Raw genomic sequence first — 20,121 nt, 5'->3', positions numbered from 1 at the left:
TTTAAGCCCCACATTGAGCATAGAGTTACTTAAAATATTTTTTTAAAAAGTTGAACAAGGGGCGCCTGGGTGGCTTAGTCGGTTAAGCGTCCGACTTTGGCTTAGGTCATGATCTCGCGGTTCGTGGGTTCGAGCCCCGCGTCGGGCTCTGTGCTGACTGCCAGCTCAGAGCCTGGAGCCTGTTTCAGTCTGTGACTCCCTCTCTCTCTGACCCTCCCCTGCTCATGCTGTCTCTCTCTCTCTCCTAGAAATAAATAAAACATTAAAAAAAATTTTTTTAATTAAAAAAAAATAAAAAGTTGAACAATAACAAAATGATTGTACACACATATAATCTTAAGTGGCACAGTACATCGTAAGGGTGATTCATGAGAAAAACACCAAATGCAGAGTGGTGGTGGCGTCCATTATGGGGAGAGGGGGAGGGGAACACAGGGCCTTCAACTGCATCTGTGATGATGTATTGCTTTAGATGGGTGGTGGAGGCACGGGTGTTCATTACTCTTTATTAATTATTATTTATTCCTTTAAAAACATGAATCTGATCACATCACATTCCTACTCAAAACCCTCTAATGGTTTCCCTTTGGAAAATAAAAACTTCAACAAAATACCAAGACCCTCATTGTGGTCTTCACCATTTGGCCCCAACCACTTCCTGGATATCATCTTTTCCTTTTGCTCCCTGAGCTCAGGCCCTAGTAGTCCACAGACATGCCAAACATATTTTAACCACAGGGCCTTTGCACATACTCATCTCACCACCGTGACTCTAAGGCCCAGGCTTCTGCTCTTTCTTGCCATGCTGCTCCATCCACATCACCACGAAAGCCACCAGGCCATCTTCTGTTTTAGTCTAGACGTTGACAGTGAGCTTGAGATGACCCTGTGTGTCTCAGGCAACAACGAGGTGGGCTGCCTCACCATTCCGCCCTGAACTGTGATCCCAGAGCTGGGCCCATTGCTGTGTGTTCAGGGCAGGCTCCTCTGTGGACTGGGAGAGGAGGGTGCCGAATGGCCTCAGCAGCGATGCGTTGTGCAGGAGGGAGGGATTGTCACCCGGGGCCGAGTCACCGCTCTGGAACCCTCTGCTACCGATTCCTGCGGCCTCCCTGGGCCACCGGCAGATTTGGACAACGGCCCAGGGCGGATGCACAGCTCCAAGCGCAGGCAGTGAGGCGGGTGGGGGCTCAGCACTGACCCAGCTTCCCGGACGGTTTAACCATAAGGGCCGCTCACATCTATGTTGTGCTTCAGAAGTTCCGGAAAGTTCCTCCGGCCTCATCTCGGAGCCTCCGGCAGTGCCAGGCAGTGCGGACTCTGATCTCCGAATCAGGGGCAGGGAAACCGAGGCCCATAGCTCCTCGCGGACAGAACGCTGCTTACAGGCCCGGAGGACGCCCCCTCCGGTATTTATGGGTCCGGGCGTGCAGGGTGCTCACCGCGCTGAGTGTGCTTCCCCAGTGAAGCAGGGGCTTCGGGGTGAGCCATTCCCTGGAAGCCAGGACGTGGCGGGTCTGACCCCAAACCCACTCACCCGGCCTGGGTTCCAGAGGCCCCACTAAGCCGAGCCCCTACCACGTGGGTGCCACACTCCTGGAAGTCAGGGAGGGCCGCAGGAGGCGGGGGCACCTGTTACCCCCCCACCCCCGTGTTTGTGTGTGTGTGTGTGTGTGTGTGTGTGTGGCGGGGGGGGGGGGCGCAGGGAGAGCTTGCCGGGCACAGAAGCAGGAAGGGCCGGTGCTGGAGAAGATGGGGGGCCAGGGTGGTGGGGTGGGGGTAGGAATTGTCCTTGTAGGGAAGTGACCACAGCCCCCGCCCCAGGGCCCCCCGCCCGCCGGCCTGCCCAGCTGGGAGGTCTGGCCTCCTGACCGTGGGGGGTTCAGGGGCTCCTGGGGCAGCGGGGCCTTGGGCCTGCGGAGCCGCCTGGGAGACGCCCGGCATGAGATGGGGAGAGGCACCAGGAAGCCGGCAGGAAGGGTCGGTCCAGCCTGCAGCCCTGGCGGGTAAAATTTTTCTGTTGAAGTTTTTCTTTATTATTATTTTTAATGTTTATTTATTTTTGAGAGACAGACAGAGACAGAGTGCAAGGTGGCGGGGGGCGGGGTGCAGAGCAAGAGGGAGACACAGAATCTGAAACAGGCTCCAGGCTCCGAGCTGTCAGCACAGAGCCCGATGTGGGGCTCGAACCCACGAACCGTGAGATCATGACCTGAGCCGAAGTCAGACGCTTAACAGACTGAGCCCCCCAGGCGCCTCATCAACTGACATTTTTACAGCCTTTCTGGAAACTGTAAGTATTTATTGTTTAATTGTGTTACTGCTTACTGTGAATTTAGGATTCCAACTGTTCCCTATTACAAACAACACAAAAGAGGAATCGGGCTGAGTTTCGTTTAAAAATGAAAACAAACCCAAGAAAAATCTTAAAAGGCTTCAGATGATATTATTTTCGGGTTATGGTTGTTTCGCTCGGGTTGTCGTTGTGAACCCTTTTGTAAGTAAACCGCTGGGGTTAATTCTGCTTTCCCTAAGGTTTCTCCTGGGAGGGGCAGAGCCTCCAAGGGCACATTCTATCCCAGTGACAGAGAACCTGCTCCTCAAACAGCCACAGAGGCGGCTGCACGCTGTCCCTGAAAGACAGCCGGGACGGCCGCCCCCTCGAGGGCACCACCAGGCCAGTCCAGGAGCAGAGGCTGGAAGACCCCCTCGCAGCTCTGGGAATCCCAACGGTCCACCTGGGGTTGTGTGAGTTCATGGTGCTCGCGAGCACTTGCAATAAAATATCCCTTAGAAACAGCCTGTTAGCTGTTCCGTGGTGAGTCTCCCACCAGTGCCAGGATTTCCCAAAGGCTCTTCTGCGTTGGGGCCATTTTGTGAAACACGAAGGAAAGCCGAGGTTTGGCTGAAGATGGATGGGAGGGCGGAGTAGGCAGGTGGTGTTTGCAAAGGAGGTGCTGCCCCCCCGTGGCCACTGTGGGGATGGCCAGGCCTGTGCCCCAGCGAACCTTGGAGATCGATCTTCTCTTCCCATTTTTCACATTGGTAAACTGAGGCTCAAAGGGCCCATAAAGGCCTCGTGGTGAGTTACAGGCATATCAGCAACAAACAGCACAGCCCATGTCCTGAAGCTGCCGTTCTTTCTCTCATAGGAAGGTGTGGGATTGCACGGGGCTGTGGCCTCTCCTGCCTCCACTGTCTGTTTTATGAATTTCTTCCTCCCTTCCTCCCTTCCTCCCTTCCTCCCTTCCTCCCTTCCTCCCTCTTTCCTTCCTTCCTTCCTTCCTTCCTTCCTTCCTTCCTTCCTTCTTCTTTTCTTTCTTTCAAGAGAGGGGGAGACCATGATCAGGTGAAGGGCAGAGAGAGGGCGAGAAGGAGAATCCCAAACAGGCTCCGCGTTGTCATCTTGGAGCTCGATGCGGGGCTCTAACTCATGAACTGTGAGATCATGACCTGAGCCAAAGTCAAGAGTTGGACACTTAACTGACTGAGCCCATCAAGCGCCCTAAAGATTTTATTTTCAAGTCATCTCTACACCGGACGTGGGGCTCGAATCCACAACCCTGAGATTGTGGATCGCACCATCTACCGACTGAGCCAGCCAGGGGCCCCTGATGCACATCTTTCTTAGAAGCAGACACAGATGGCCAAACAGAGCCTTGGACTGGGAAAGAAAGCACCGGCCGGGACCCTTAGCTCTTGTCTGGAGCAAAAGTCCCCACGCTCATGGAGGGGGCCGCTGAGGCAGCGCCCTGTACGTTCTGCTCAGCCCGTGCCCTGCCCCCACCCCGGTCTATCCGTGAGCCCCACTTCGGCCTTGAGCACATGGCCCCCCGCCCACGATACAGGCCCATGCAATGCACATTTAGGAACAAGGAACAGAAGAGCCAAGGGGACGTTCAGTGACTTGCTCCAGGCGTCTCGGATATGAAACGGCAAAGCAAGATCTAGAACGTAGGTCTCCTGTTTCTTAGGCGGGTGATTCCTCTGCCACATTTCCCACCGAGCAGACGTCGGAGGGCTCCTATCAGAAGTTCACTTGTCCCTCCCAGACAGCAAAGCGCTCAGACCCTCCCTGCGGGCGCCCATCAGTCTGTGCAGGTTCAGACCCTGCATCGCCCGTGAAAATCTTCCACTCTGAGGCTCTCGTCAGGATAACGGGAACGATGGCGAAGACGTTATTCATCAGTGGGGCTCCCTTCCCTCGAGGACATGGCTTAGGGACAGACTCTGGGGACAGAGGGGGGCTGAGATGGCAGGTTCTCTCAGACACAAAGACAGCACAAGGTGGGTGTCACGTCCGACCCCGCCCTCACGGCGGTGCCCCGCAGGGGCTCCTGGATGGGCCGAGCCAGAGCTCACGGAGAGATGTCTGCCCCCGACACACGACACACGGTGCATTTGATCTCCTCAACAGCCCTGCGAGGTAGATGCAAATCCAGTTGTTCAGATTGGAAAACGAGACAGACCAGTAACTTAGCAGGATTCACAGCTGTGCTCTCTCGCTCCAGAGTCCACGCTGGAATGGCCATCCTTGGAGGGGATGAACTGCCTGTCAGTGGGGGCATTCAACCAGAGGCTTGAGGACTACGGGAGGGCTGCTGAACAAGGGATTCCTAACAGGGACAGGGACAGGGACTGGGCGATAAAGTCCCTTCCGGGGGTGAAATCCATGATCTCAGGGACGGGTGGGGGTGGGGCGAGGCTAAAGCAAACCTCTCCTGAGCGGGTGCATGGGGACAGCCCCGTGTCCACGCCGGACTCACCAAGCAGCTAAGTGGCAGGCCGGCTGGTTTTCTAGAGAGTGGCCACCAAGGGGGCACTGAGGGGCTGCCTGTGGGACTCCTGGTCCCCATACCCGGGCCAGATCTCTCTCCCTGGGGGTCGGCTTCTCAGAGCCCAAACCTCGCTAGCCGGGCAGTCAGCCAGCCCCGGGGCCCCTCCCTGAGCCCTTCCCGATGCCCCAGCGCCATGCTAGCCTCGGGGAAGCTCAGGGCCATCCAGACCCTGGTGGGCAGGGCCGGGGCCGCCGCCCACCTCCTGGGCACAGCGTCCTCAGCTGTGAAATGAGGGCAGTGACGAGACCATTGCCAAGGCCCCGATATCTGCGACTGTGGAGGTTCAGGGAAGGGAGTGGCCGCCAAGCCCAGGCAGCCGGAACAGCCCAGTCGCTCTCAGTGAAGCTCAGAACAGCACAGTCCAAATTGCAAAGAAGCCCGGATTACGGAATAATGGCAACATGTTGAATGTTTTCTTCATTCAAGTACATAACATAGGGCAGGTTGTTAATAGAGTGCTTACAGGAAGAGGTCCTATGGTCCTGCTTCAATAAAGAATTAATTTTCGGGGCGCCTGGGTGGCTCAGTCGGTTGAGTGTCCAATTTAGGCTCAGGTCATGATCTCACGGTTCATGAGTTCAAGCCCTGCGTCAGGCTCTGTGTTGACAGCTCAGAGCCTGGAGCCTGCTTCAGATTCTGTCTCTCTCTCTCTCTCTGTCCCTTCCCTGCTTGCTCTCTGTCTCTCTCTCTCTCTCAAAAATAAACATTAAAAAAAATTTTTTAAAAGAATTAATTTTCGATTGGCAATGTTTTCTTTTGTGTGTGAAAACTGAATAGCTAGGTTTTTTGAAACCTCGCTTTCTTTAGAGGACTTTCCACCCCTTCCTGCAAATGGCCGACCGTGGCAGGTCAAGTCCAAGTGTACCTGCGAACCTCAAACAGAAGGATCTGGCCAACGGGGGGTTCCACGTGCCTCCCCCGAGATCTTGGCTCACGCCCTCCCTTCCTGGGAACCTTGACTTCGGCATCCTTCCTTATCTCACAGCCACGGCCTTGCACACCTGGTTAGGCATGAACGTTGCTGTGTAAACCAAGCAAAGTGCAAAGGCCTGTTCTTCATTCTCACACAAGGCACGCGGCCGGGGCGTGAGCAGTGACTCCGTCTGAGCCCCAAACCTGAGGACAGCAACGCCGGGGAGGCCGCCCGGGGAGAGGCTGCAGCCGTTAGGACTCGGGGCCGCGGGTCACCTGGCCGTGAACCACACCCCGTGGACCGGCGCCTGGTGACCACCTGCTGGAGGTGCTGGCGCGGCAGCCGCTAAGTACCACCGTGCACGGTGCTCTCGGCGGCTGGACCACGTCCGCGGGGTGGACGGTGGAGGTGATGCTGTTCCGGGCACTGACATGGGCAGTAATCCCGTGGAATTCGGGGACTCGCTTTCGGGGCCTGACGTCCGTGGCCAAGTGGGGACTAGACCCCAGGCCTCTTGGCTTCCAAGGTCACACGACTCCCCGCCACACACACACTGGCCCAGACACGGTGTGGTTTACCAGTGTGAATTTTAAAAAACATTTTTTATCGGTCACTTCTTTCATTTGAAATGTATAACCTGATATTTTGGCGCACATATACATCTATGATATTATCACCTCAGTTAAGATACGGAACATTTCCATTATTCCAAAAGTTACCCCCCGGGAACCCCTGATGTGTTTCTGTAACTTTAGATCAGCTTGCATTTTCTACAATTTTATGTAATTGAACTAATACAGCATGTACTTTTTTTTGGTCTGGCTTCCTTCACTCATCAGAATGACTTAACGATTCACACATGTTGTAGAACTTGCCCTTAATTCAGATCTTTTTCTTGCTGTGGTGCCCTGTTGCATGACTGTCCCACAGCTTGTGCACACACTCACCACAGGATGCACTTCTACATGGTTTCCAGTTCGGGGCCACCCCAAAGAAACCTGCTACAAATATCCGTGTACAAGTGTTTGTGCAGACATATGCTCTACTTTTGTTGGGTAAATACCTCTGAATGGAAGGCAGGCTCACTCAGCACATGCTTGTCTCACTTTTTAAGGGACTGGCAAACTGGTTTCAGAAGTGGCTGGATCGTTTTATATCCCTGACAGCAGTTCACAGGGGTTCACGTTTCCACACCTGGCCAACTCGTGATGTGCTCGGACTTGGGGAGCTCAGGTGTTTGAACGGGTGTGTTGAAGTAGCTCAGTGTGGTCTCAATTTGCATTTCTCTAATTGATAATAATATTGAGCACCTTTCCCTGTGCTTATTTATGATCAATTTCTTCTTTGGTGACATGTCTATCTAAATCTTTTGCCCATTTTTTTTATTGGGTTGTAAGTGTTCTTTTGGAGTTTTGAGGGTCTTTGTAGTTTATTTTTTCTTAATTTTTACAGATTTATTTATTTTTGAGAGAGAGCGCTCCCGTGTGAGTGGGGGAGGGGCAGAGAGAGAGGGAAACACAGAATTGGAAACAGGCTCCATGTTCCGAGCTGTCAGCGCAGAGCCCGACTGTAAGATCATGACCTGAGCTGAAGTTGGATGCTTAACTGACTGAGCCACCCAGGTGCCCCTTTGTTTTTTTAAAATTTCTTTCTTTTTTTTTTTTTAATTTGAGAGAGAGAGAAAGAGAGAGAGAGAGGGAGAATCCTAAGCAGGTGCTGCACTGACAGCATGGAACCTGACCCAGGCGGCCTCCCATGACCTTGAGATCATGACCTGAACCAAAATCAAGAGTCAGATGCTCAACTGACTTGAGCCACCCAGGTGCCCCATGAGGGTTCCTTATACTTTTATTTATTTATTTATTTATTTATTTGGAGAGCGAGCAAGCATGCATGTATGGGCACTGGTGGGGGGAGAGGCAGAGGGAAAGGGAGAGAGAGAATCCCAAGCAGTTTCCCCCTCAGTGCAGAGCTCCGGGCCAGGCTCCAGCTCACAACCGTAAGACCATGACCTGAGCCAAAAACAAGAGTGAGACTAGCAGACTGAGCCACCCAGACATCCCAGATGTAGACTTTAATACATCCAGAGATGAGTCTTTCTCAGCTGTATAATTTGCAAATATTTTGTGCTAGTCTGGTTGGCTTTTTATTATCACAACAGAGTCTTAACAAATAGCACAAGTCCTTTTTGTCAGAATCCAATGTATTAATATTTACTTTTATGATGGGGCACCTGGGTGGCTCAGTTGGTTGAGCGTCCATCTTTGGCTCAGGTCACGATCTCATGGATCATGAGTTGGAGCCCCACATTGGGCTCTGTGCTGACAGCTCAGAGCCTGGAGCCTGCTTTGATTTCCATCTCCCTCTCTCTGTCAAAATAAACACTCTGTCTCTCTCTCTCTCAAAATAAACATTAAAAAATTTAAATGTGTACTTTTATGAATTATGCTTTTGGTGTTGTTTTTGTATCTTCCAAATTCACAACATCTCTCATGTTCTACTAGTTTTATAGTTTAAGGTTTTAATTTAGGCCTATGATCCACTTGGGGTTAATTTTTATACATGATGAGAGCATGTTTTTTGCATGTGGGTATAATTTCTCTAGCATATTTATTAGAGATATTTTCCTGTCATAATTCAATCACTTTTGTCAAAAATCAGTTGCCTATGTAAGTGTGAGCTTATTTCTGAATACTTTATTGTGTTCTGTGGATCTACAGGCTACACTGTTTTGTACCGTTTGATTTCGGTAGCTTGATAGTAAGTCTTGACATTAGGTCATATAGTCATCCAGCTGCATGTTTTTCAGTGTTTTTTTGGTTTTCCTAGGTTCTTTGCATTTCCACACAAATTGTAGAAACAGCTTGTCAATTTTTATCCCCCTCCACACCCCACAAAAAAAGGTTGGACTTTGATTGGAATGTGTTGAATCTATAGATCGAGTTGGAGAGGATTAAGCCAACCTTGCATTTCTACAATAAACTCCAGTTGGTCATATTTTATTATCCTTATAACATATTATTGGATTCTGTTTACTAAAATGTAGTTAACGTTTCTGTATCTGTTCACAAGGGACAGTGGTCTGTGGTTTTATTGTACTGTCTTCAGTCTGGTTTTGGTATAAGAGTCATGCTGGCTTTATAGAGCCACCTGCCTTGGCCACCTGTCCCTGCAGCCTGTAAACACTGACAGCCCAATGCCACAACGGGAGAGAAGGCCACCTCCGCATGAAGGCGATGGAGTCCAGAGCCTGGTCCACTAGTTCTTTCGATTCTCTAACCAACGCATCTATTGGGGATTCAGGACTCCACGCCAATCGCTGAACTTGAAAAGTTTTAAGAAGTGCATCCACACATTATTCTAGTTTTGGTGCTAATGCAGAATCAGAGAATGGGGTTATGATTGGTCAACCATTTCTCAACTAAATCAGGGAGTAACGTTTCCAAAGTTTTCCAGATGCCAAGGTTGGGGGGCACCCAAAACCTCAGATCTATCACCCTTCTTCAAGGCCGCTGGCAGAGTCCTTCTCAGAGAAGGAAGCCTTGAATGCAGCGATCAGGGACACACAGAGCCATTAAGAGGGAGTTTCCCCGATGAGCAGGACAGCACGTGGGGCCTGACATCTGTGCATTCTTCTTGCTTCTCTGGTCTCCATTCTGTTTCTCTTGGCAAGAACTTGGTTTATCTTCATGAGTGTTTGGACTTTGGTCTCAAGAATAACCACGTAGATGTAAATAGCAGTGAGAAAACAGATTCTAGCAAAGAATGAAACTGCAGGCTCCGATGGTATCTGTCTGGCCTGTCTCCTAAGCCACGGGACAAGACAGAGGGGCAGAATGGAGGAGGAAAGAAGTGACAGAGACTGTCCTGGGTGAGGCTTTGTGAGTCACAGAGGAATTTCTTGGTGGCCACTTTTCCTTTACTTGAGGAGGAGGGAAACACCTAGAAAATTGGATCCTGCCCTCATGTCCAAAAGGACTTCTTAGCCTTTTCACCACAGGACATGATGTTCCCTAGGGACAATGTGCACGCCTTCAGGAAACAGAGGCCTGTGTAATTAGTCCTTCATTGTCCCTTCACCGAGCAGGAAGCTGGCTTGTTTACAGAATATGAGGTGGGGCCACCTGTGTGTTATGGACCTTGAAAGCGTCTCGGAGCTGCCCCCTTGTCGAGGTAGTAGAAGGGGACGCCTCGGGGACGGACAGTGTAGAATGGAGAGTGGGGGCCAGGGGCTGGCGAGCGTGCTTCCTGCTGGACGCCCCCCACTCACCGGGACAAGGGAACAAGACACCCGGCATGAAGCTGGAGAGCCAGTGCACAGTCCCGTTTACCGTGAGGGCGGCCGGCCAGGAGGACGGCAGGGAGATCTCGGTCCTCACCACGGACGTAGGGAGCACGGGGAGAGAGGAGCGGAGAGGGGCTCTGTGGTACACGGCGGGCCCTGACCTCAAACCAGACCTCCTGGAGCACAGTCCGTTCCTGATGGCCAAGAAGCTAACGTGTCTCAGCCAGCATGCCCTGCCTCCTCTCCCCTGGGGCTCCCCCTGGGTGCACCCACAGCCGTGTGGGCATGGGGACAGCCTGCCAGGGCCTCAAGGTCACACCAAGTTCACTCTCCCCCTGGTGTTGGTGCCGTTTTCAAATTCTGTGTTTTTTTCTAAGTTTATTTATTTATTTATTGAGAGAGAAACAGTGAGAGAAAGAGAGAGAGAGAGGAGAGAGAGTGAAAGGAGAGAGAGAGAGAGATTGTGAGCTGAAGGGGCAGACAGAGAAGCAGAGAGAGAATCCCAAGCAGGCTCTACACTGTCAGCCCAGAGCCTGACACGGGGCTCAGTCTCACAACTGTGAGATCATGACCTAAGCCGAAGTCAAGTGTCCGAGGTTCAACTGACTGAGCCACCCAGGTGCCCCAAGGTGACCCTGAAATTCTTACTGAAGGGTGAACAGAGCGCAACAAAACTGGTGCCTGGGAAGTGCTGCCCCCCTGTGGTGGGTGTGGGAATGGCAGGCACCTGCTGCTTCCATCTTGCCTTGCTTGGGTCAATTTCTCAAATTTTTCTCATTAAGGAGATTTGTCTAAATTGTCCTCAGCCATTCTTCCCCCGAGTCACCATCCCTCATGGAATGTTAATGCCATAGATATGCTGTATAACTGTTTTACGTACTGTATGTCTATCTGTAGCTTTATACAGAAAAAGACTATGTCCTTCCTTCCGACCACCTTCCAGCACTTGAGGATGATAAGGCTACATTGAAAATGCGCAGTCTTAGGGCACCCGGGTGGCTCAGTCGGTTAAGTGTCCAACTCTTGATTTCGGCTCAGGTCACGATCTCACGATTCACGAGATCGAGACCCACATCGGGCTCTGTGCTGACAGCGTGGAGTCCGCTTGGGATTCTGTCTCTTCTTCCCTCTGCCCCTCCCCCACTTGCACTTTCTCTCTCCATAAAGATAAAGAAATAAACTTAAAAAAAAATAGAAAGAAAATGCACAGTCTCACTGGATGGAGATGGACAGGAATTCAAAGCCCCCGAATGAGTTCTCTCCTTGGGAAGTCGAATGTGTAACTCCTCCAATCCAGCCAGGAGGCGGCCCCTGCTGCAAAGCTTTGCCCCTAAAGGGTAAAGGCAGTTACCTGTGCTGCTCACACATTCAAGGCTCACTGGACAAGGAAGGCTTTCTGCTGAAAACCCACTTAAATATCCTTTTTTAAAAAAGTTTATTTATTTTGAGAGAGAGAGAGAGAATGTGTGTGAGTGGGTTAGGAGCAGAGAGAGGGAGAGAGAGGGAATCCCAAGCAGGTGCTGTCAGCACAGAGCTGGATGCGGGGCTCGATCCTACAACCCTGGGATCCTGACCCGAGCCGAAATCAAAAGTCAGACGCTTAACCGACTGAGCCGCCAGGTACCCCCTGCCCCAATTAATTACCCTTAAACACCAGGCTGCGCGGGTCTGGTTCATGGACGCATCCCAGCGCCTGGCACAGCGCAGACTGAGCGTGTCGTCCGTCAATGTGTGTTGAGCAGATCAACGCCTTTAGTTTGGTGTTGGGGCAGCTCTTTCAAAACCGAGATTCTGCAGGGGACGGTCCCGTCTTGGGAGTCAGGGGTACCGTTTCCCAGGCGGCGAAGGTGGAGTCTGAGACTCAGGAAGACACAGCGGGGAGGCGGAGCCCAGTCTGGAGGCTCCTGGCAGGGAGGCCGAGGGGGAGGCCCGAGGCTGGCAGCACGTGGACGCGGGGAGAACCCAACGAGGGACTGTGACCGGCGGTCTGGGGACCAATGACAACTGAGCCTTGGGTGTGGGCTGTGGGCTTGGAGGCTCAGGCAGACGAGTAGAGGGTTTGGGCGTGAGCTGAGGTGCCCCCAGGGGGTCTGCTGGCACGAGCTTCCCCATCGCAGAGGCTCATCCCCTTGTCGGGCACTTCTGGGAGCCGCGGGAGGCGGGTGGGGCCCCGGCCTGGCTGCCACACTGCTCGGCACTTAGTGAGTGTGTGTTGAATGAATGAGTGTGAACTGGAATGGCCTTCAAGGAAAAGGTAAACTGAGCTGAGCCTTCAAGCGTGGGAGGGGTTTGTACAGGAACCGAGGGAGAGTGGAGAGAGCGGCACCGGGGGGCTCGGTGGGTTGAGCGTCCGACTTCGGCTCAGCTCATGACCTTGCGGTTCGTGAGTTCAAGCCCCGCATCGGGCTCTGTGCTGACAGCCTGTCCGTGCAGCACCCCCCGCCCCTCCCCCACTTGCACTCTCCTGAAAATAAATATTTAAAAAAAGGAGGAAGAGTGGAGAGAAGGTGACAAGCATGGGGAATGAAGGGTGTCTGTTCCTTCAACAAGCATTTCCCGAGCGCCTGCTGTGTGCCCGGCCCCGGAGGCCGGGAGTGGTGTGCAGGCTCTCAGCGGCCCGTGGAGTGTCCCACGATGTGGTTCAAGACACAGATGACGCCAGGGTGAGGCAGCTCAGGGTTTGTACCCTGTGGGCAGAGGCAGGGCGCCGGCGGGGGGGCTGGGACCTCAGAGCTTGAGCCCGAGAGCCCCACGTACAGATGATCCCACCCGTAGGCCCCACCCCTCCGGGCGCCGAAAGGAGCTGCACTGGGGTTCGAGCACCTGCACGGGGCTCTGTGACGAGAGGGCCTGGATGACGAGAACCGGGACAGATGGCTGCGGTCTCGTGCCGGCAGGCGGCGCGCTGGGCGTCTCGGCCCTGCCCGGGCACGACCCCCCTCGACTCAGGACACCCCTCCAAACGACGATCTTATCGCGTCCAGGCCACAGGTGTGCAGTTAGAGCACAGAGGACCTGAAGACAGATCACAGGGCGCTGGGCCCCGCAGGCGTCAAGCAATGTCCCAAGTCAGATGATTCCAGCAGGGGTGGGAGCTGGGACCCAGGCTCTGTACCACCTGACGTCCTTCTAGAAGCCTCCAAACCAAGAGAGCCGGCCGACCACCGCTCCCCACACACAGCAGGGCAAGAGCTGGCCCCAAATCGGGTGAGCAGACTTCATCCAGACTGAAGGGGGGGCCCCAAACCAAGTGCACAGGAAACTCCTTCAACACAGTCAGGAGGGATGCTGCCCCGGAGCTGGGGGGGGGGCTGGAGGGCGGGGGGCAGGGAATGGCTCCTTCCTCAAAGCTGTCTCCCCGCTGCCAGGGGCCTTGTGAGCCCTAGCACAGCCTCCCGGGACAGGACGGGGGCGAGAGGGAGACTCAGGAGGAAGAGCCCGAGGAGACTTCAGACTTCGGAGTCCCTGGTGCAGGGAGAGCTGTGGGCACGCAGAGGTGGTGAGGCTGGAGGGGCTGCTGCTGCAGCTGTGTCTTCAGGCAGAGCCGGCAGAACCGGCCCATTGCTTTGGACAGAGGCGGTGAGGGAGGAAGGGCTGCCGGGGATGCCAAGGTTTCCAAAATGGACCTGGCAATGACCTCTGTAGATAAGGTCCCATTTTTATGTACTTCTTTTCACTCACCTGAAGTCCCCAAATGTTCTGAGAACGTAGATTGGTTTTATTTTATTAAAAAAATTTTTTTAATGTTTTTATTTTATTTTTGAGAGAGAGAGTGTGTGTGTGAGCAGGGGAGGGGCAGAGAGAGAGGGAGACACAGAATCGGAAGCAGGCTCCAGGCTCTGAGCTGTCAGCACAGGGCCCAGTGTGGGGCTCGAACTCACACTGTGAGATCATGACCTGAGCTGAAGGCAGATACTTAACCAGCTGAGCCACCCAGGCGCCTCAGTATAAGTGTGTTTTTAAAGATCCTTCCCTGATAGGGGCGCCTGGGTGGCTTAGTCGGTTAAGCGTCCGACTTTCACTTAGGTCATGATCTTGCGGTTCGTGAGTTCGAGCCCCGCATCGGGCTCTGTGCTGACTGCCAGGCTCCAGAGCCTGGAGCCTATTTCAGAGTCTGTATCTCCCTCTCTCTCTGACCCTCCCCTGCTCACGCTGTCTCTCTCTCTCTCTCTCCTAGAAATTAAAAAAAATAAAAATAAAAAATGAAGATCCTTCCCTGATAGAAGCTTTGGTTAAATCAGGGAAAGGGAGAGGACCCGAAGTTTGCCATCACCCGGGAACAGAGACGTGAAGATGCCCCCAGAGGGAGAAGGGCCGCCAGAGGCTGGAGGAGCCCGGGTCCCCCGCGTCCGGCCTGGGCCAGCGGTGCAGGGCGTGCAGGGCTCACACCTCCCCTCCCACTGAGCGCGGCCTTATGGCTCCGGCTGTTCCTCAGGTACCTGCACCGACTGCCAGCATCGCTCTGGAAAAGATGATGCATCCAAAAGCCTTGGCCACTTCTCAGACTCCCACCAGGACGGCGGGGATGATGGCGGAGACGTTGTGAGCAGCAGGGTCCCCTCTGCGAAGACGGGCTGCCCGGGGCGGGAGGGGTGCTGATGGGAGAAGCCTTCTGACACCTGCTCCCGTCCAGCCTGGCCGTTACAGAGGTGCGGGGGATGTGCGGGAGGGAGGCTGGTGGACGGCGGGAACGAGAAAGCAAGGGCCAACGGGTGCAAGTCCCAGGAAGGGAGCTTCGGGGGCGCTGGGTGGGGTGGGGCGCGGGCTCTCGTTAACAGCAGGGACAGAAAAAGGAGGGGGTGCCTCCGCAGGGGGGAGCTTCCTGTCACCGGTGGTATCCAAGCAGAGAGCAGGCCCAGGGAAGTCCATCAGGAACGCCAACCAGGCAAGTCCCACAGCTGCTGAGGTTCAGAGGTGGCCTGATGATGTGTCAGACCCTTTCCAAGGCTGGAAAAGCATGACTGTGAAGGAGGGGCGGGTGTCTGGAAACTACGCTGGATGCACCCCGCCTGCCTGCCAGGATCCACCCCTACCTTCCAGACCCTTCCACGCCCCATGCTGACTTGCAGCAGCGGCTTCCTTGCCTACCCCCACAGCGGCTTTGGTGTGGGTCTTGCTAAAGGAGGTCAGGAAGGCAGAGAGGGCCCCAGCCGTGGGGTGCGGGCGGTGCCCCCTCTTGGTGCCCCCCCCCCGCTCTCTGCCACCTTTGAGAACCTTTGGGACCCTGAGCGACAGAGGCGCAGAGTCAGTCAGCCGCAGGATGGGTGGGGCGAGCTCTGCTGTCGGGAGTGAGTGTGTGTGTGTGTGTGTGGGGAGGGTGTGCGCGCGCACTCAGGGGTGTGAGTGGGTGTGTGTGGGGTGTGTGTGTGTGTGGGGTGTGGCACGGTGTGGGGAGGTGTGGGTGTGGGGTGTGTGTGGGTGTGTGTGTCTCCAAACAGGAACCCAGAAACCCCTCCTGCCAGGCAACACTGAGGGCTCCCCAGGTGTGCACACCTGTTCTCTCAGCCACCTGCGGTCACACCCCGGAGAGACCTGCCCCCAGAGCCCAAACTCTGAGAGCAGATGATCAGCGGTGCTGGAGCCCAAAGGGAACACAGGGCCCACACATGCCTGCAATCCCCCAGCCCTTCCTGGGGACAGAGAGCCTTAGCTTAGGGGCGTCTGGGGGGCTCAGTCGGTTGAGTGTCTGACTTCAGCCCAGGTCATGATCTCACATTCGTGGGTTCGAGCCCCGCGTCGGGCTCTGTGCTGACAGCTCAGAGCCTGGAGCCTGCTTCGGATTCTGTGTCTCCCTCTCTCTCTGTCCCTTCCCCGCTCGTGCTCTGTCTTTCTCAAAAATACATAAACATTAAAAAAAATTTTTTTAAAGAATTAATTTTCGATTGGCAATGTTTTCTTTTGTGTGTGAAAACTGAATAGCTAGGTTTTTTGAAACCTCGCTTTCTTTAGAGGACTTTCCACCCCTTCCTGCAAATGGCCGACCGTGGCAGGTCAAGTCCAAGTGTACCTGCGAACCTCAAACAGAAGGATCTGGCCAACGGGGGGTTCCACGTGCCTCCCCCGAGATCTTGGCTCACGCCCTCCCTTCCTGGGAACCTTGACTTCGGCATCCTTCCTTATCTCACAGCCACGGCCTTGCACACCTGGTTAGGCATGAACGTTGCTGTGTAAACCAAGCAAAGTGCAAAGGCCTGTTCTTCATTCTCACACAAGGCACGCGGCCGGGGCGTGAGCAGTGACTCCGTCTGAGCCCCAAACCTGAGGACAGCAACGCCGGGGAGGCCGCCCAGGGAGAGGCTGCAGCCGTTAGGACTCGGGGCCGCGGGTCACCTGGCCGTGAACCACACCCCGTGGACCGGCGCCTGGTGACCACCTGCTGGAGGTGCTGGTGCGGCAGCCGCTAAGTACCACCATGCACGGTGCTCTCGGCGGCTGGACCGCGTCCGCGGGTTGGACGGTGGAGGCGATGCTGTTCCGGGCACTGACATGGGCAGTAATCCCGTGGAATTCGGGGACTCGCTTTCGGGGCCTGACGTCCGTGGGCAAGTGGGGACTAGACCCCAGGCCTCTTGACGTTCAAGTTCACACGACTCCCCGCCACATGCACACTGGCCAAGTGACGGTGTGGCTTAGGTGAGGGCACACGCCTCCCCTCGACCAGCCGCATCTGTTGACCAGCAGGCCAACTTCCAGAGACCCCAACCAGCCGCCCAGAGGAAACGTGGTCACTGAGCAAGAGCACAGGAGCAGCATGGCCTTATTGTCCACGAACATTGTGTCCCTCGAAATAGGTTCGTTATAAAAATGTCAAGACTCAGGGGCGCCTGGGTGGCTTAGTCGGTTAAGCGTCCGACTTTTGCTTAGGTCATGATCTCGCGGTTCGTGGGTTCGAGCCCCGCGTCGGGCTCTGTGCTGACTGCCAGCTCAGAGCCTGGAGCCTGTTTCAGAGTCTGTGACTCCCTTTCTCTGACCCTCCCCTGCTCACACTGTCTCTCTCTCTCTCTCCTAGAAATAAATAAAACATTTTTAAAAAAATGTCACGACCCAGAAAACATGGCCCCGTCTGCAGCCAAGAGCACTGAGTAAGTCACTCGAGATGATGACGTAATGTTCTCAGCTGCCCCTGGTCTTTTCCGCCAATACCCCAAAGACACAATGCGTCTCTGCTATTACCTGAGAATAAAACAGCCTTGGGGCGAGGAGAGGAACCAGACCCTGTGAAAAGTTGCTAAAAAGTCACTGTGAAAAATTTCACTTTGCTGACGGGGCGTCTGGGTGGCTCAGTCCGTTAAGCATCTGACTTCGGCTCAGGGCATGATCTCACGGTTCGTGGGTTCGAGCCTGGCAGCGGGCAGTACAGTGCCTGCCTGGGATTCTCTCTTCTCCCTCTCTCTCTGACCGCCCCCTCAAAATAAATAAATAAACTTAAAAAAAATATCGCTTTGTGGGAGATCGAGACAACATAAGAAATACTGTCACTAACTGTGCGGCTTCAGGCCACGATACTACCTCTATCAGCCGTACCTTCCTCCCTGGTTACAGAAATAACATTTATCTGGAAGAGAATTTGTGAGCGTGCCATGTGGTACACTGCAAGCCCGAGAAAGGGTGTAGCCTGTGAGCCAACAGTACAGTGCCTGTTCTAAAGCATTTGTGAGTAAAATGTAACTAGTAACAGATGACATTGTGAAAACAGCAGAACTCATATCCGCAAAGCAGTGGTAATGGACGTCAGGCCCTGCCCTCGCTCTTGCCGGGAATTCCTCCTCGCTCTTGTCCCAGGCTGTCCTGCATCTCTGGTCCTTCCTTTTTTTATTTTTTTAACTGCACACTCCCTCTCAGTGTAGGACATGACTCTTGCCCGATAAAAACCCAACATGACTCCATCTCCCTTCCCTAAGCTTCATTTTCTGTTCCCTGGTGCAAAAACTCCTCCAAATAGCTCTCTGTTCTTGCTGCCTCTCCTCCACCCCCACTCACTCTCCCTTGAACCCACTCCAGCCAAGCATGTGTCTCCAGCTCTCACCTCGGTTGCTCTTGTCAAGGTCGTTTGTGCTCTCCAGGAGGTCAAAGCCACGGTCAGTTCTTGGTCCTCATCTTGACTGACAGGGGCTGCCCCTCCCTCCCAACTCATATTTCTTCCTGGGCCTTGGGGACACTCTGGCCTCCGGTTCTGCCCCCATGACAAGGACCCCTTCTCCTTTTCTTTGCTTCCCCTCACCTCAGTCCTGACCCCTAGATGCTCCCGGGTTCAGTCCTTGACCCCAATCCTTTGCCATCAGCAAGTGGCCTTCCCAGGCGAAGAGCAGTGGGAGGGAGACCCAAAGCCACCAGGCAGGAATTCAGGTCAACTTCTACCGCCGCCGCTCCAGTCCCCAGATGCCTGGGAAGGGTGACACTCCAGGGAGAAACAGCCCGAATCATGCCCTGGTCTCCAGAGGCGGGCATCCAGGGGAGGTCAAGGGGAAGGATGATGGCGGCCTCTGTGGAGGAGAATGGCGGCCGCTCCCACCCGCCCTGTGCCCGCCTTGTTCAGCATGTTGACCATGGTGATGCTGTAGCTGTATTGGGAGGCTGAGTGAAAGGCTGTGTTGAGGGTCACCAGCACCAGTGTGGGCTGGAGCTGCTGTGAGACTGGGGGGGGTTGCCCTTGGCCCCCGGAAATGGGGAGCAGGGGAGCCCAGGCCGTGACCAGCGGGAGGCGGCAGGTGGCTGGGGGTGAGGTGGCCGCCCACACACTCCCTCCCTCCTGGAAGGTCTGTCTGCACGACTCCTGTGTGCCTGGGCCTGGACCCAGGGGCGGCTGCTTCAGGACAAGGGTCCAGGAGCGTGCCACCCTCATAGGGCCCCCATTCTAGCAGGAGCCCCCCGAAACTGCACGCATGCTAGAAATCCATAGAGCGACACTGAGGACAGTGAGAGGGGTGATGGGGTCGTGGGGGGGTGATGGGGGGGGCAAGGGCCCGGGTTCAGTAGGGGGTGGGCGGGCGGCGTGTATATGGAGGTGCCCTTGGGCTCAGACCTGCGTGGGGAGCTGGAACAGTCCGCTGAGAGCAGTCCAGCTGGAGGGAGCGATGAACCGAGGCCCTGAAGGACACACGTAGCTTGTCTTTAATCCAGGACAGGCCCTCAAGGAAACTGAGGCAATCAGGCTTCCGCAGCCACCACAGCGCCCAGGAGGGCTCGGAGAACTGTCCCCCCCCAACCCCCCTTCGAGGGGCAATGAACTGGGGGCGGGGTCTGTGGCTGCGTCTCGGGGCTCCAAGAAAGCAGCTGGTCCAGAGCCATGGCCCCTGGACACCCCCTTCCCGCTCCGCCCTCTGCTTGCCTGACCGCACCCCTGGGCACCCCCGGGCCCCACCATCCCCGTCAGCTGCGGTCCTGGCACAGCTGCAAACACCCTGCGGACAAGGGCAGGGGGTGGGGGGAGGGGTAGCAGGAGGGGGGAGGCCCGGGCTGGAGGGAAGGTGGCGTCTCTGAGGCGTCCGGGGCCCCACACTTCACTAGCTCTGGACTCACCCCCCCTCTCCTGTGTCTGAGCTGAGGCTTCAGGGGAAACTGCTCTCCCAGACGAGGCAGGAGCAGAGCCGTTCTCTCCATCCAGAAGCATTTCAGGAGCTTCCCCTTCCCGCACGGGTCCCTCTTCTCGCCGGGCAGTGACAGTGACGGTGGACTCAGCACTTACCCCCCGCTGGGTGGGGTGGGCAGAGGAGTCCTTGACCCTTCTCTCTCCATCCCCGCCCAGTGAGAAACACGTGTGCTCTGCCTCCCACGGGGCACCTGTGTCCTGCTTTGCACCGACGGCTTGCACCAGCAGGTTCTCCCTGGGCCTGTGTGGGCTTAGCACCCTTCTGGGCCCTGGACGCTGCCGAGGGAGCACATTTTCCTTGGACGTGTTGGTGGATGAGGCTCACACACAGCGAGAGTTGTGTCTTTGCCTCTGCTGAGCCCCAAGCCGGGAGCTCCCCTGGTGCGCCGAGAAGGAGGAAAACATTGTGCACCGATGTCCCCAGAAATGGGGAGGCTTGGAAGCCAAGTCGGGCCTGATTGTCTGGGTGTGTTATGTTTCTCCTGGGTTAGCTCTC

The sequence above is a fragment of the Hyaena hyaena genome, unplaced genomic scaffold (genome assembly GCF_003009895.1).
Source record: "Hyaena hyaena isolate Hyena2069 unplaced genomic scaffold, ASM300989v1 scaffold_94, whole genome shotgun sequence".
Lineage (NCBI taxonomy): Eukaryota > Metazoa > Chordata > Mammalia > Carnivora > Hyaenidae > Hyaena > Hyaena hyaena.
Note: the sequence above shows the minus strand (reverse complement) of the source record.